Consider the following 17,576-nt stretch of genomic DNA (forward strand, 5'->3'; position numbering starts at 1 on the left):
CTACCTCCATAATAAGTGGACATCTGCTCTAGTGGACTTCTCCAGTGGGCTGTTTGAACATTCCCCGCAAGTTCCTTCTCTTCTGCTATGTTCCCCCTCCCTTACCTGGCACTAATCCAAAAACTAGCCAGATCTGCCGGGAAAGAGTGTGGCCTTGTTGGGTAGGAGAACAGAAGAGAGAAAAAAATACTTTGGGCTCATCCCTTTCACCCCCAAAATGTAAAATCCATGTTCCCCACTCCTCAAGAACCTCCAGGAGGTGTCCATCCACCTCTATATCAAACAGAAACTTCTTACCATCTAATTTAAAGCACTCAATCATCTTGCCCCCCTCCTACCTTAGCTTGCTGCTCTCCTATTACAACCTAATTCACACACTTTCCTCCTCTAATGCCAGCCTACTCAAGGTACCTTGATTCCATCTATCTCACCACGGACGTTTCGCCCATGTCCTGCCTCTGGTCTGGAATGTCCTCCCTCTTCATATCTGACAGATATTTACTTTCTCCATATTCAAAGTCTTATTGAAGGCACATTTCCCAGAGGCCTTCCCTGATGAAGCCCTCATTTCATTTTTCCCCATTCCCTTCTATGTCACCCTGATTTGCTCCCTTTGTTCTTCCCTCCTTCAGCCCCACGGCACTTACGTACGTGTTCGTAATTTATTTATTTAGATTAATATTTGTCTCCCACTCTGGACTGTGAGCTCATTGTGGGCAGGGAATGTGTTTGCCAACTTTGCTGTATTGTACTCTCCCAAGCATTTAGTATAGTGTTCTGCACACAGCAAATGCTTAATAAATACTATTGATGGATTCATTTCCATCCTTTCCCAATTCCTCCAGTGTCATTCTCCTATCTGGCCTTGAAAGGACTCCTATTTGACCTTTTTCCTGTGGTCTGGCAAGCTTAATTGTGTCTCTCCCTTTTTAGACTGTGAGCCCATTGTTGGGTAGGGATTGTCTCTATCAGAAGCTGAATTGCACTTTCCAAGCACTTAGTACAGTGCTCTGTGCACAGTAAGCACTCAATAAATACAGTTGAATGAATGAATGAATGAATGAAAAGGGCAGCCGTGTAGTGATTCCCATCAGAAAATATTTATGTGTAAGTGTACCTGGAATGCCTCTAAAAGTTAACGATTTTAGTTGAGTGAATCATTGCCATATAACTGATTTTTTATTAGGTGCGGTCTATCCTTGTGGATGAAATACAGACCTCGATTTAGACTATTACTGTCCCTCTCACCCACACTTCCTAAAACTAGATTTTAAGTAGATACTGCATTCCCCATTTAACTACAGAAATTCATTCTTCTAAACTAAAAGAAACTGCAATCCCATCATTACAGTTATGTTTTTGGATTTGATTTCGAATAGGACATAATTCTGGTTTTCCGTACTATAGATTCTCAGCCCTGAACTGCCTCAAGTTCCATCTAAACAATATTACTTTCCTCTTACAATATTCTATGGAAATTATGAGCATTAACATGATGAAAGAGCAATTTTATATACAAAATTAATTTGGATACCATTCCAGTGAACCACACAGAGAATAATAAAGATCAAAATAGAGTTTTTCTTTGAAAATTGAGGCAGAAAATATTGCAAGGCAAAGTTTATCACAGCTCTTTTTAATTTTTTGTTGTTGAAGACTCCTTGCATAAATTAATGAATGCTGGACATGTAATATGAGTGATATACACTGGATGGTAGATTAGTCTGGTGGATATATTTGCTTCCCACACACACCTATCTAAATTGCACAGCCCCCCAAATTTGCAATCATTCAGCAACTGAGATTTGGCAATGTTTGTGAACAAATGTATATATTTTCACACACAACAACCCACAAAAAAACCCCAAAGCCACACTTGTATACTTGAATGAATGTATGCTATGAAAATCATTTCATAATAAAGTTATTAATTTAGTGGTGTAATTCATGTTTCAAATAAATTATAATTGAGTGGCATATGTACAGTTTGCCTGGAAAATAGTAGCATTAAAAAAAAAGACAATATGAAGACAGCAATTCCATTTACCTTGAAAAAGTTGTGAAGCACAGTTTATGTTACCAAAGTTTTCTTTTACCTCATGGTGAGAGTGTGCAAATTAATAAAGGAAGTCTATTGTGAGGAATATTGAAAATTTGTTTTTGATAATTGTCCTATCCTGGGGTAAAAATGCTTTCTTCTCTTTTCAATTTTTTTTTGAAAACTTCAACAGCATTGTAGTTTTTTTCCACCGCTTTTTCTTAAGTGAATAAAATGTAAATGGTGACATGTATAATAATGTAGGCTTTCTTTTTTGATTGTTGTAAAATCAATTCCTAGGGATGTAGTTTAGGACTCATTCTTTTTAATTGCATTCTAAGTTTACCTGGACTAACATATTTGCATACATTTTACCATCCGTTCAAACTGCATTGCTTTGAAATATCAATTTATCCTGAAGTGTTGCCACACTATATTCTAGCTTTTGTGTTTTGTTAGATCAACTCTTCAATTTTTATGCAAAATAACCTAAATGTGCTTCGATCTCTTCCCCCAAAAGATGTGGCTTGACAATATTTAAAATCTAAAGACAAACAACTGTTCATTTCAAGTATATAAAAAGTTTCTCCTCATAATTTGCCTCTGGGCCTGACTGACTCTTGCACAGTACATGTCAAAATTAGTCACATTTCATATTGGAGAAGTTCCAATAATGCATCTTGAAAGATAAACATGGTTAAACTGGTAAACTTCAGTACAGGAGTAGATACAAGATGATCAGTTGAAACCCAGTCCTTATCCCACATGAGGTAAACGATTTAAAGAGGAGGAAGAACTCTGTCTTCTTTACAAATGAGGAGGTGGAGGTAGACAGAAATTAAATGACTGTCCATGGTTAAACAGCAGGTAAATGGCAGATCTGTGATAAATACCTAGGTCTGCCGACTCTCAGTCCTGTGGTCTTTCCACTGGGCTCAAACTGCTTCCCTTCAATGGTTGCCATCCTAGTCGAACAAGAGCCCATTTGGGATAACAGATTTGGTACAAATGAGAAAAGTGTGCCTGATAGGCCCCTTAAATGAGAATGATAAGAACGGATTTATTAGCAGCTGTAAGTTTTATGTTAAAGTAAAATTTATGCTGAAGGAGTAACAGGATCATCTGAATCTCAGGCAGTATCTTGGGGACAACTGTCCAATATGATAAGATGTAGTTTTCTCTAAAGACTTTAGTGGTAGATGTCCAGACAAGTGAGGACGTACTGTTTTCGAGCCTTTTTTAATGGATGAAAATCCATAAATAGTATCGCAAATTTGGGAACAATCATTGAAAGTCCTCATCCTGTCCTTTGCTTTCACCCATGTGGCAATAAATGATGCAGGACAGATGGGTACATGAAGAGACTGAGAACACAGACATTCCATTTCTCTAATGCCTCAGCAGCCACTATCAAAATATAGGGTACTCATTCCTTCTTTTCAATGAAAACCACAAATAATGATGATGAATCTCTATGCTTTTATCTAGAAGACTTTGTGTATTTTCTGCGTGTCAAAGAACCTAAGGAACCAATAGGCAGACTTCACGACAATCAGTATCCATCTTTCTCCTTTTCAGCTTCTAGTCTGCCTGGAAATAGGGACTGTCCTAAAGCCATCCAGGCTGGCTGCTCAATCAGAAGATGTTGCAATGGGAAAGCCTGAGATATGGTTGAAAACTAGTGTTGTTCTTTGTACCAGTAAGAAAAATTCTCTACACCTTGAAAACAGTCTATTTGGTGTCAGTGTCAGAAGTTTTCTAGTATCATCATCAGTACTTGAGTGCCTATTAAGAGAAGCAGCATGGCTCAGTGGAAAGAGCATGGGCTTGGGAGTCAGAGGTCATGGGTTCTAATCCTGACTCCACCACTTGTCAGCTGTGTGACTTTGGGTAAGTCACTTCACTTCTCTGGGCCTCAGTTCCCTCATCTGTAAAATGGGGATTAAGACTGAGTCCCACGTGGGACAATCTGATCACTTTGTATCCCCTCCAGCGCTTAGAACAGTGCTTTGCACATATTACCATCATTATTATTATTATTATTCAAGGTGGTTGGGGGTGGGGAGGGGTAGGACAAAGCACTGTCCTAGAGAACTATAGCATCAAAGACAGTCCCTGCCCTCGAGAAACATAGTTTAAAAGGAGAGACTGACTGGCACAAAGCTATGATGATGGTGGTACTGATTAAACACTTGTGGTGGGGTAGATGCAAGGTAATGAGGTTGGACACAGTCCCTGCTCCACACTGGCTCACAGTGTATTTACAAATAAAAGGGCAAGAGACAGAAATACAGCAGGTAATGTTTACAATATGGAAAGCTGACCAACTGAATAAGTAGGTTACATGAATCACTCTATATTTAGTATATGGATATATGTAAGTGCGCCAAGAATGACTTTATATTCATACATGCTAAGGGTAACAGTTGAATTGATGCAACCTGAGGTGGTGTAAATTATTTGGAGGATCCTTTCTGTGGGAAGTGAGGGCTTTGAAAATGGTGAGAGGTGTCATCTAGCAAATTTGAAAGGGGAAGGAAGTTCATGCAAAAAGGATGTTAGTAAGAGGTGAGGGCTGGGAGAGACATGAGCAAAACAATTAAAGATTACCTGAAGAAGCAAAGAACACAGGCTGGGTAAAAAGAGCTGGCATATAAAATGGGAAAAAGTAGGTGGAAAACTTTGAAGCCACTGGACAGAATTTTCTGCTTGATGTGGAGCGAAAAGAGTAGCCATTAAAGATTTTGGAAAAGTAAAGAGACGTGTGTTGAACAACATCCAAGATACGAGATCTTTACAGTTAAATGCAGGATAGGCAAAAGTGGGGAGAGGTTGAAGGCAGAGAGACCAGTGAAGCAAAATTATTGCCTACATCTAAAGGAAGGGAATAATAAAGCTCTTGTAATGGCCACTGAAATTCAGGCTTAATCCCTTACAAGTTTGCCCCATAGCATTCAAGTTCAGTGGGGTTTAAATACTCAACAGCCTCCAAGACATCTTTAAAGGTCAGAAAAGCAAATAAGTTTCTACAAGGGACCATAGTTTTTCACTATGACCTCTCTTCAGAGAATGTTTCAAGAACCTGTTTTCTGGTTTAGTATTATATTACGCTGCATCATTTGACTATCTTGCCTTATGCAATTAAAAGCACAACACAAACAACAAGTGCATTATGAGCCTTTTTAAACCTCGATGTCTTTTTAAGAATTTTTTTATATTACTCTTCAATGAGGATTAAGTACGTGAGGTCAACATTAGAAAACGAATCTGGTTATTACTAGTTCAGAAACAAAATTGAAAAAACAAATTGAAAAAGGCAAAACTGTTTGTGGAATATGTTTCCCAATTGCATAAACATGTCGTTTAAAAAAAAAAATAAACTTAAAGTGCAGGTTCCAAACCACTGCAAGGCAAAAAATCGTTTTCAAATTCTAAACCACTTCTCTTACCTCTGCTCTGCAGCCTTGACAGCAGTATTTTCTTTGGGAAAGTAACTGTATAAGGTGGGTTAAAAAGAAGTGAATAGCTACTGGAGAGCAAGGTAAAAAGTGAGTAATTGTTGGAGAGCTTGGCCTCTAGGGTGAGGTAAGTGGACACATACTGGATAGGGTAACTAAGGATTTCAATGTCATTTTGGAAAGAAAATGTTTCATTTTGTGGTATCCAATTCCCTGTAACCCTTATCCCCAAAGGCAGCAGGTGTAAATGGATTCACACTACAGGGGTCTCTATGCCAGCATCAAACTAAGCATGGGTTCTTTAGCTTTAAGAACCATTGGTCCTGACCTTAGGGACAACCAAAACTTGTTAATTTTAAGTGTGGTTCTTCCACAGTTGTTTTCATTGTAAATTGATTTAATTGTTGCTTTGCTGTACTGTGTATCTGTTACTGTTTATCAGTGAGATTGGTTGGTCAGTGCAACTATGATCATCACCTTTGAAGGTTTGAAAATGGCTTTTATGTAAGCATCAGCACATTGCTTGTCCTGTATCCAGCACAGCAGTATGCACATGTGGACACTCTGGGCATTTTGATGATTACTTTGGTGAGTGTGTACTGGTGGAAAAGATTATTTCTAAACTGCAACCTTTTTATCTGAGATTACGTTTCCCTATTTGTAGTTCATTTTTATTTTTCCAGAGAGGACTAAGGGGCTCCAGAGAACGGTGGCAACCTTCTCTCTAGTGTTTTTTTGGGGGGGTTTTTTGGTGTATATATGTTTTCTTTTGTAGTTTTTCCCTAGTCAACCAGATTCATTAGACACCTATTCTGGATATGATCCTGAATGCTAAATTCTACCCCTGGAGAGAGTTATCCTATAATGGTTCAGCTACATTGAGACCCCCTACAATGTACATTAAATGTGAATTTGGTCAATTTTATGCACTAGCTCTTCAACAGGAAGAATTATCTCCTATATTATTTTACATAAATGAGGCCGTCATACTAAAATGCTCCCCAACTTTTTATGACTGAACTTCACATTTGTGAGGATTTCAACCCTAGAAAAAACTTGTTTTTGGTTGCAGTGCATAATTAACATAATAATAATAATAGTAACATTTAACTGTACTTTCTATACCAAGAACTGTATTAAGCACTGGGGTATGTACAGTTTAAAGTGGACATAGTGCTGTTCCACATGGGGCTTACAGGTTAACTAGGAGGGAAAACAGGCACTGCCTCCCCATTTTTGTCTTGTCTGATGCTGTCGAGTCATCTCTGACCCATAGCGGCTCCATGGAAACATCTCTCCCAGAATGCCCCACCTCCACCTGCAATCGTTCCAGAAACATATCCATAGACTTTTTCTTGGTAAAAACATGGAAGTGGTTTATCATTGCCTTCTTCCATGCAGTAAACTTGAGTCTCTACCTTGACTCTCTCCCATGTTCCTGCTGCCCAGCACAGGTGAGTTTTGACTCGTAGTAGATTGCCTTCCACTAGTTAGCCACTGCCCAAGCTAGGAATGGAATGGACATGCCTCTGCTTGACTTTCCCTGCCAGTAGCTGAGATTGGTAGAGTAAGGAAAACTTTCCAGGTGCAATCCTGAGAGGGCCTCCCCATTTTACAGACGAGGAAACCAAGGCACAGACACATTAAGTGCCCAAATCCATACATCAGGCAAAGGGAAGACCTGGAAATAGAATTCAGGTAGTCTGACTCACAGGCCTCTGTGCATTCTATTAGGCCATGAGTGCAATTAGATGGGAGTAATGTGTACTTGTCAAGCAGGATCTTTGGATGTATAGTGAATGAGTGTCATCATTACAGGAGCATTGTGGCCTAGTGAAAAGAGAACAGGCCTTGGAATCAGGACCTGAGCTCTAATCCTGGATCTGCCATCAGCCTGCTGTGTGACCCTGGGCAAGTCACTTAGCTTCAGCTTCTTCACTGTAAAGTGCAGATTTAAAATCTGTTCTCCTTCCCCTTTAGACTGTAAGCCTTGCACTGGGACAGAAACTGAGACTGAACTGATTGAATCATACCTTTGCCAACACTTAGTACAGGCCTTGGCAGATAAGGAACACTTAAAAACCTTAGTTATCTTTATCAAAAGGATTTGTTGAACAGCTGTAATGCATCCAACCCGGTAATAGATGCTTGGGAATGAATAAGAATAATTAAAAATATTCTGTGCCCACAAGAAGCTCATAATCTAGGAGGAGGGATGGTGAAATGTGACAGGAATGGGACGACAAATGTTTAAACCAGTGCTGGTCGACAAACTTGCTCAGATCAGCCCTTCTTCCTCTTCCATCTCACCTCATCTCAGAATACAGAAAATCTCTAATGTGCCAATATGTATAAAGGCTTTATTTCTCCTTTACCATGCTTCATTCTGGTAAGAAAGTGGAGCTTGAGTAGTGCAATTACAGGTGTGGTTAGGGGAGAAGACCCAAAATAGTCAAAGCCTTTTCCTCATGGTTCTGGAGGTCGCATTATGGCATCCCTCAAGGCAAAAGGGGAGAATTGAGTTGCTTCTGGGCCTACTGATACAGGAGCTATTCATCATCATTATTTTCAACAGAAACTACTGAACACTGACTCAGATTAGAGCAGAGCACTGTATTAAGCATATAAATATTCTGCAGAAATAAAATTGAGCTCCCTGCCCTCAAGTTAAACAGCAAATCTGCACCCTTTGCAATCAGTCTTATCCTGCCAAATTTACTCTACCAAGTCCCCAAACTGATATTTTTAAAAAAGTCAAGCTCATTTCTGTTTATGAAATGTTACGGATATTTATAACAATGACCCTTCATTTGTGATTCAGTAATCTAAAATAATATAATTTGACATGCCAAATAAATTTATTGGTCTATCTAGCCTAGATTTATGCCTCCAGCAGTGGGCAATTTTGATGTTTTCTACATGTATACTCATCCTACTTAGAGGAGGGCAAAATAGGTTAATGGAATAATTATACTGGCACCCACCAGATATTTATGGAAAAAAAAGTTATGTTAAGGGAAACAAATTCAGACATGTCTCATTTTGTTCAGTTTATGCACTTCAAACTTTTACAATACTTACTATTCAGTTTACACATGCAAAGAGCCCTGACCTGCTCAACACAAAACCAAGAGTTTACCTACAGCAGTATCAGGATTTAAGATCATAGTAAAATAAAAACTATGTATATAATTTTCATTCCTATGAATTCTTCAAATTCTAATTCCTTGAAGCCATTTATTTTAGTGTCTGTCTTTCTGCTGGATCGAAATCGCTGAGAGGAGGAATCGGGCCTATTAATTATATTGTACTCTCCCAGTAAATATAATTATGGTATTTATTAAGTGCTTACTATGTGCAAAGCACTGTTCTAAGCCCTGGGGAGGTTACAAGTGATCAGGTTGTCCCATGTGGGGCTCAAAGTCTTAATCCCAATTTTACAGATGAGGTAACAGGCACAGAGAAGTTAAGTGTCTTGCCAAAAGTCACACAGCTGACAATTGGCGGAGCAGGTATTTGAACCCACGACCTCTGACTCCAAAGCCCATGCTCTTTCCACTGAGCCACGCTGCTTCAATACCATAGCAGTATAGTACTCTGCATGGTAGCTCCTCAAGAAATACTATTGATTGTTCCTAAATTTGAAAAGAGAAAAAAAAAATAAAAACAGAATCCTGTTAGGTCTTGGAGGGTCCCAAGGGGAAATCACTTCCACATATGTAACACTGATTCCAAGCAATAATGGTGTATTCTTTGACACTGACCTCAATACTCAGTATTCATAGATTTTCTTAAGCAGTGGAATGACTTTAACAACATTTAGCCATCAAAAAGTTTAGACAAGCCCAAAGTTTACTGAGAATACAGAAATGATTTATGTATCATTAATAGGTTTAGGGAAATATGTACTATCCAGTCCAGAAAAGAACTCCTATTAGAGCTTCAATTTACCATCAATGGACTTTGCATGAGCAGATGAAGAGCAGCATATAAAACCCTTAACATTGAGAACTAAAGGGAAAAACATTAGTGTTTTTGAGCTGCAGAGAGGTTTACATGAATTAATAAATAAGCTTTTTTAAGACAGTAATTATGGTATTCAGCACTACCTATTTGTGATATGACTATCAGGGAACAGAATATATGAATCAGTTTGTGAGAAATAACATTAGTATAATGAACCACAAAATCCATCTTCATTGAAGCCTTGTATGTACTACAAATAGAGCAAATGGAAAATTACAGATTGTACAACTCAGGATATTTTTATGGATTGGTACAGTCTTTAGAGCCCAATTTCTTATTTAAAAAAATTGAGGTTCCATCTCTATGAAATTGCAAGATAAATTTGGTTCGAAGTCCTGTTACCTTAGCCACACAGAAAACTGTCTCTGGCTAAATAGACATCAGTGAAATATGAAGATTCCCATCTTCCCTCATTTGTATGGTAAATTTCAGGACAAGATTATAGAGACACTAATAATATTAGGCATAATAGGCAATGAAGCAAACAACGTGGAAAGAGCACAGGCTAGACAGATTTCAATTCTGTCTCTATCACTTGTCTGCTGTGTGACCTTGGGCAAGTCACAACCTCTCTGTGCCTCAGTTACCTCATCTGTGAAATGGGGATTAAGACTGTGGGTCCCTGTGTGGGACAGGGACTATGGAGGGGAGCAGCGTGGCACAGTGGAAAAAGCTCGGGCTTTGGAGTCAGAGGTCATGAGTTCAAATCCCAGCTCCGCCACTTGTCAGCTGTGTGACTTTGGGCAAGTCACTTAACTTCTCTGTGCCTCATTTCCCTCATCTGTAAAATGGGGATTAAGACTGTGAGCCCCACATGGGACAACCTGATCACCTTGTAACCTCTCCAGCGCTTAGAACAGTGCTTTGCACATAGTAAACTCTTAATAAATGCCATTATTATTATTATTATTATTATTATTATTATTATTACATCCAACCCTATTATCTTGTACCTACTCTAGTGCTTGATACAATGCCTGGCACATAGTAAGCACTTACATACAATTTTTTTTAAAGCCACCTTAGAAGTTGTGCACACTGGGAAAAGTTATTCCTTCAAATAGTTTCATGCAATTCCAAGCAAAATTCCTGCAAAGAGTTCCATCTTCCTAAAGGAAAAATTTATGCTATTATCTTTACATCCTTCTGGCTCTTTTATCCTAGGGTGGCACTTACCCGTTATGTATTTTGTCTTGGCAAGAAACAAGCTACTCCCCTTTGATCTTCACAAGCTTTCATTTTTCTCTTTTAGTTCTCCAATTTTTGTCCATCTGTAGTGGGTGCAATGGCTGAGGATCAGAAGTTTTTTTCACCTCTTTCTTTTAAATAAATTGCTTCTGAAAACAGTTCTAAGTTTATGATGTACCTAGGTATCATTCCAAGACTCCAATCTTCTGCAAGAGATCCCCCTCAATGATTTTGAAATGCTAAAGCTATTCGTTCATTACTCTAGTCAGACTGGTTTGTCAATTGCTAGTTAATGGAATAGATTCAAACCTTAGCTATGCATAATTCAATCAAGGCTTCCTGCAGTTTTACCAGACTTAAAATGATCTTGGCTTTTCAGAAAAATGGGATAAGGGGCAGGAGGAGAAGGTAGGAAAAGGACAAAAGGGCAGTGTGACCCAGAGACTTGTCAACATCAGTAGTATTTATGGAGATTTACTGTGGGCAGAGAAATGTTGTAGATATGTTATCATTCATTCATTCACTTGTATTAATTGAGCGCTTACTGTGTGCAGAGCACTGTACTAAGCGCTTGGGAAGTACAAATTGGCAACATATAGAGACTGTCCTTACCCAACAATGGGCTCACAGTCTAGAAGGGGGAGACAGAGAACAAAACATGTGGACAGGTGTCAAGTCGTCAGAACAAATAGAACTAAAGCTAAATGCACATCATTAACAAAATAAATAGAATAGTAAATACGTACAAGTAAAATAGACTAATAAATCTTTACAAACATATATACAGGTGCTGTGGGGAGGGGAAGGAGGTCGGCGGGGGGATGGGGAGGAGGAGAGGAAAAAGTGAAGTGACATGCCCAAGGTGAGCCAGCAGACAAGTGGCAGAAGTGGGATTGGAACCCAGGTCCTTCTGTCTCTCAGGCCCAAGCTCTATCCACCAGGCCATGCTGCTTCTCTACCGGATTTATCTCACTGGACCGTCTGGATGCCAACTTCAGCGAAGGCCAGGGGAAAGATGTGGTCAATATCTCAGAATGAACCGATCATGTTTACTGAACACTTGCTATGTGCACAGCACTGTACTAAGCATTTGGGACAAACAGGAGTCCCAAGGCCCCTATCTTGGATGCCAAAAAACACACTTCAGTCAATCATCATCAATCGTATTTATTGAGCGCTTACTATGTGCAGAGCACTATCAGTGATCTTACTTCATCTTACCTCCTTCCCTTCCCCACAGCACCTGTATATATGTATATATGTTTGTACATATTTGTTACTCTATTTATTTTACTTGTACATATCTATTCTATTTTATTTTGTTAGTATGTTTGGTTTTGTTCTCTCTCTCCCCCTTTTAGACTGTGAGCCCACTGTTGGATAGGGACTGTCTCTATATGTTGCCAACTTGTACCTCCCAAGCGCTTAGTACAGTGCTCTACACACAGTAAGCACTCAATAAATACGATTGATGATGATGATCAGTGGTATTTATTTTGCACTTTCACTATATGGAGCACTGTCCTAACACTTGGAAGAGTACAAAACAGTTGGCAGTAACAATATCTGCCCACAGTGAGCTTACAGTCTGTTGTGCATAAAGCACTGAACTGAGCACTTGGCTGAGTACAACAGAGTTTGTAGACACCATCCCTGCCCTCCAGGAGCTTAGAGCCTAATGTGCGCAGAACACAGCACTAAGTGCTTGGGAGAGGACAATAAAAGGAGTTGACATGATCATTGCCCTCAAAGAGTGTATCATCTACAGTGAGCAGATCACTGTACTGAGCACCTGGGAGAACCCAATAGAGTTGATAGACACGATCCTTGTCCTCAAGGAGTTTACAGTCTACCACGGGCAGAGCACCACACTGAGCGTCCCCACTCTTGCTGGAGGAAGGAGTTGAGGGGTCGGGGGGGGGGGGGGGGTCATTGACAATTGATCAGTTCATTGACAATTGTTTTGCAGCAGTTTAGTCTAGTTTATATAGTTTGTTATACATATATGTATATGAATATATGTCAATCAAAAATTGTATTTATTGAATAACTAGTACTAGGTAGTAAATACTTGGGAACATAAAACAGTATCAAGACACATTTTCAGCCTTCAAGGAGGATAAAGATGAAAATGATTTATACATAATATAATTACATATTTATACATGTGTGTGTTTTGAGGACAGAAAAAACACATACAAATGCTAAGTGTGAGTTTATGTCTGATGTGATAGTTTAAATAATTGGGAAGTTAGGATTTTAGAATGGATTAGAGGTGGGGAGAACAGTGGTTTGTCATACTGAGGGGAAAGAAATTCAAAATTGAAGAAAGAATGAGCAAGAGTTCTTAGGAGGGAGGGTCAAAAATTAGATCTGTTCAAGAAGTGATTTTCTTCCTTAAAAGTCCAAGTTATTAAGGGTCTTTAGAGAAGCAAGGTGGCTCATTGGAAAGAGCATGGGCTTTGGAGTCAGAGGTCATGAGTTCAAATCCTGATTCCACCACTTGTCAACTGTGTGACTTTGGGCAAGTCACTTCACTTCTCTGTGCCTCAATTACCTCATCTGTAAAATGGGGATTAAGACTGTGAGCCCCCCATGGGACAACCTGATCACTTTGTAACCTCCCCAGCGCTTAAAACAGTGCTTTGCACAGAGTAAGCACTTAATAAATGTCATTATTATTATTATTAGTACTCTTCACTACTGTCCATTTAATTTGATTCAAGAAGCTGTTTCTCTTTTAGACATGACCTTGCTATAACTTGTTGTCTTTAATATGTTTGGTAAGTTATTCTTTTTTTCCTCCCCAAATTTAGTAAGTTGCAATGAAACAATTATGCTCTTTCACTGGTTTCTTTACTAATCCCAGCCCTGCCACTTGTCCACTGTGTGACCTTGGGCAAGTCATTTACTTTCTCTGTGCCTCAATTCCCTCATCTGTAAAATGACGATGCAATACTATGCTCCCTCCTACTTAGATTGGGAGCTCCATAAAATAACGGCATTTGTTAAGCATGTTCTAAGCATGGGGGAGGATACAAGGTGATCAGGTTGTCCCACGTGGGGCTCAGAGTCTTAATCCCCATTTTAGAGATGAGGGAATTAAGCGACTTGCCCAAAGTTACACAGCTAACAAGTTGTGGAGTCTAGATTTGAACCCATGACCTCTGACTCTCAAGTCTGTGCTCTTTCCACTGAGCCAAGCTGCTTCTCTATGGTACCTGATTCTCTTAGCACTCCAGTGCTAAGCACATAGTGGGCATATTATTATTATTATAAAATAATTCACATTAAAAATAAAACTTTCAAATAAATGCAAGGCAAAGACAATTAAAAACAGCATTTGAAAACTATTTTAGCTAAAATATCATTGTCCAGATCCTGTGTTTCTAAGCCATTTAAATAGTAATCCTTCCTTGAGGATTAATCAATCAGTAGTTTTGAGTACCTAGTGTACGCAAAGTACTGTACTAATCAAGTACTGAGTGAGGAAAGTCAGTGGATCTATATAATCCAGCAGTTGAACCAACAACAAAAATTTGAAACAAAGGCACAGAAACACCAAAGAGGCTAAGTATTGGTACTCTGGATATTATACCTATTCTTTAATGATAATTTTTAGATCAATGAATGCCATCTTTTAGTACCCAGTTCTATGACAAATCTTGCTCAATTTCATAGTCTTAGAACATACTAGTGTCTGAATTTAGGATGAGAGCCTTAGAACACACATATCCTTCCAAGTATTTCTGAAGGTATTAGCTTTATTCCATTCCTGATTCAAACAGGTTCTTTAATTGAATTATAAAGGTTGTATAATTCCTATCACTTTCTCCAAGACAACTGTGCTTTCCTTATTTTTTGTATTCTCATTTTATTTAAAAGTTACAAATTAGTCATCTGCCACCCTAAACCCCAAAATGGGCAGAAAGTTGTCATATTATCAATACTATCATTAAGAATAATGATTATAATTTGCCTTTGTAAAGCACTTCCATTCAAGAATCTTAAAGAACTATAACATTCTAATTAATTTTTACAGCACCCCAGAGAGACAGGTAAGTATTCTGATTCCAATTTTACAAATGAGAGAACTGTGCTACAGAGGCTGAATTCAAATCTTTCTCCACACCTCAGCAGAGCTCTTTAGAAACCCCAGAGTGAGGTTCTAGCATTCCAGTTTACATACATTGCTCTGTATGAGCATAGAATCCTTGGACTAGTCTGTTTCTGGGATTACTCTATATCTGGGCATCCAGATAATTTTGGTTGTGGGATGAGTAAGCATTCCCTCGAGTTGAGAATTAGGTCCTGCTAGCAACTACCATCCTTCCCGTCTCACAAGCCCGCAACCTTGGTGTCATCCTCGCCTCTACTCTCTCGTTCTCCCCTCACATCCAATCCGTCACCAAAAACTGCCACTCTCACCTCCGCGACATCGCCAAGACCCGCCCTTTCCTCTCCATCCAAACTGCTACCCTACTGGTTCAATCTCTCATCCTATCCCGACTAGATTACTGCATCAGCCTCCTCTCTGATCTCCCATCCTCCTGTCTCTCCCCACTTCAATCTATACTTCAGGGTGCTGCCTAGATCATCTTTGGGCAGAAATGCTCTGGGCATGTTACTCACCTCCTCAAAAATCTCCAGTGGCTACCAATCAACTTATGCATCAGGCAAAAACTCTTCACTCTCAGCTTCAAGGCTCTCCATCACCTCACCCCTTCCTACCTCACCTCCCTTCTTTCCTTCTACAGCCCAGCCCGCACCCTCTGCCCCTCTGCCGCTAACCTCTTCACTGTGCCTCGTTCTCGCTTGTCCCGCCATCGACCCCCAGCCCACATCCTCCCCCTGGCCTGGAATGCCCTCCCTCCACACATCCGCCAAGCTAGCTCTCTTCCTCCCTTCAAAGCCCTACTGAGAGCTCACCTCCTCCAGAAGGCCTTCCCAGACTGAGCCCCCCATTCCTCTCCCCCTCCCCATCCCCCTGCCCTACCTCCTTCCCCTCCCCACATCACCTGTATATAAGTTTGTACAGATTTATTACCCTATTTACTTGTACATATATACTATTCTATTTATTTTATTTTGTTAATACATTTTATTTTGTTGTCTGTCTTCTCCTTCTAGACTGTGAGCCCGCTGTTAGGTAGGGACTGTCTCTATATGTTGCCAACTTGTACTTCCCAAGCGCTTAGTACAGTGCTCTGCACACAGGAAGCTCTCAATAAATACGATTGAATGAATGAAATACTGTGCCAAGAGGCTTCTCACTAACACCAGCTCAGAGAAGGTAGAGATAATCTCTGTGGGGATGTATCAGAATTTGGCTCAGAGAAAATAGATATTTTACCCCAAGCTAGAAAAACACATGACTGGGTAAGTCACAAGATGAGAACTCCAACAGTTCTGATGTTTTCTCAAACTTTCTGCTCACAACCCATGGTAATATGATCGAACAGAGTATAAATTCACAACGAGGTCATCAGACTCTCCCAATTTATCTTTTTTTAAAAAAAGTCAGAAGTGATATGTGATACATATCAACAATGGAAGTTGGTATATTCCAGTAAATGCAAACCTATAAGGTCACAGAATGAGACATATGAAAGAATCTCCTAGAGAATATGTGCTTATAGGCTTGGAGATGAATTAGGGCAGAGAATGGTAGTTTTGAATAAGAAGAGTACCAAATAGAGAACCAAAACACAATGAAGATTTCAACGAGATTTTTATATATTTGCCCTCATGCTTGTCTAAATGTTAACACAAGTCAGCTAATGAAATACACAGGTATATGGATACACATACATACATGGTGGGGGGGGAAGAGGGGAGAGAAAACAATTTCAATTGGAACTTAAATGGGAATACCCAGCAGCATGATAGACGATTTTGTTTCCTTGCCAAAAGCCATTTTGGGAAGGTGGCAGCATTTGCTGATGACGCAAAATTCAAGAGAGGAAGGAGAGTGATCAGTCAACATCAAAAATGAAGACAATCTAATTTAGAAATTCTAGGAAAGTTTGAGAGCAAGGCTAGAAAAACAGCTTGTAAAAGTAAGCACATAGCTAATAAGCTAGGGGCATAAAATATGAAAAGAGAGTGTCTTGTAACTGCAAGAGTAAAGTGGATTCCAGTGAGTAGCAATGCAGAGAGTAGTAAATTCACAGTGTGCTCCTTAGGAGCTGTGTGAAAGCCACACATTTGAAAGGGGGTGGACGGTTGAATTTGTCAATCAGTGATTTCAATTACAATCTAAACATATTTCTGAGAATTTCCCCTACACGGTGAATGAAGCTACACATAGTCTTTCGTCATCGGTTACTGCTACTTCACTTCAAAAGACTTAAGAAATGTATAAATCCAAGTGGGATTTCATAATGATATATGGTTCAAAGATAATTATTTAAAATATATTTATAAAAAAAAACATCTAGGAAGAAAATGAGTGATCAGACCCTAAAACTCAAAAGCAAAGAAGTAATAGTCTATGCACATTTTGGTGTCAACTATTAAGAACTAAGCAAGCAAAATCAAAATAAACTGTGCTAAATTGGTTTCTTTAGGGGTAGTCAACATCTTCATAAATACAATATCATTGCATCAACAAAAGCTTACCATTAAGGTATTTTTCTTTGGTATAGTAGCTTAATCAAGAGATCTCAAAAGAATATTAAAAAAAATCAAACATAATAGGCTTCCTCCCTCAATTTCTATAAGCATTAAGTAAAAAGTTCATAAACCCTTAGACAGACACCATTACAAAGAGCAAGCAATATCAGCATTAGCTAATTCAGAAAGCTATCTTTACTGAAAATATTTATTTCAACTACCTAAAAAGTAAACTTTTGGAGTTAGGTTTT

The 17,576-nt window shown here is 39.1% G+C and overlaps 1 protein-coding gene across 1 annotated transcript in view; it reads right to left on the reverse strand.

Annotated features, from left to right (window-relative positions):
• Positions 1-17,576, reverse strand: part of CADM2 (cell adhesion molecule 2) — an 861,189-nt gene that overhangs the window by 842,654 nt on the left and 959 nt on the right. The gene's annotated exons all lie outside the window — the stretch shown is intronic.

This window comes from Tachyglossus aculeatus, chromosome 24 (assembly GCF_015852505.1).
Source record: "Tachyglossus aculeatus isolate mTacAcu1 chromosome 24, mTacAcu1.pri, whole genome shotgun sequence".
Classification (NCBI taxonomy): domain Eukaryota; kingdom Metazoa; phylum Chordata; class Mammalia; order Monotremata; family Tachyglossidae; genus Tachyglossus; species Tachyglossus aculeatus.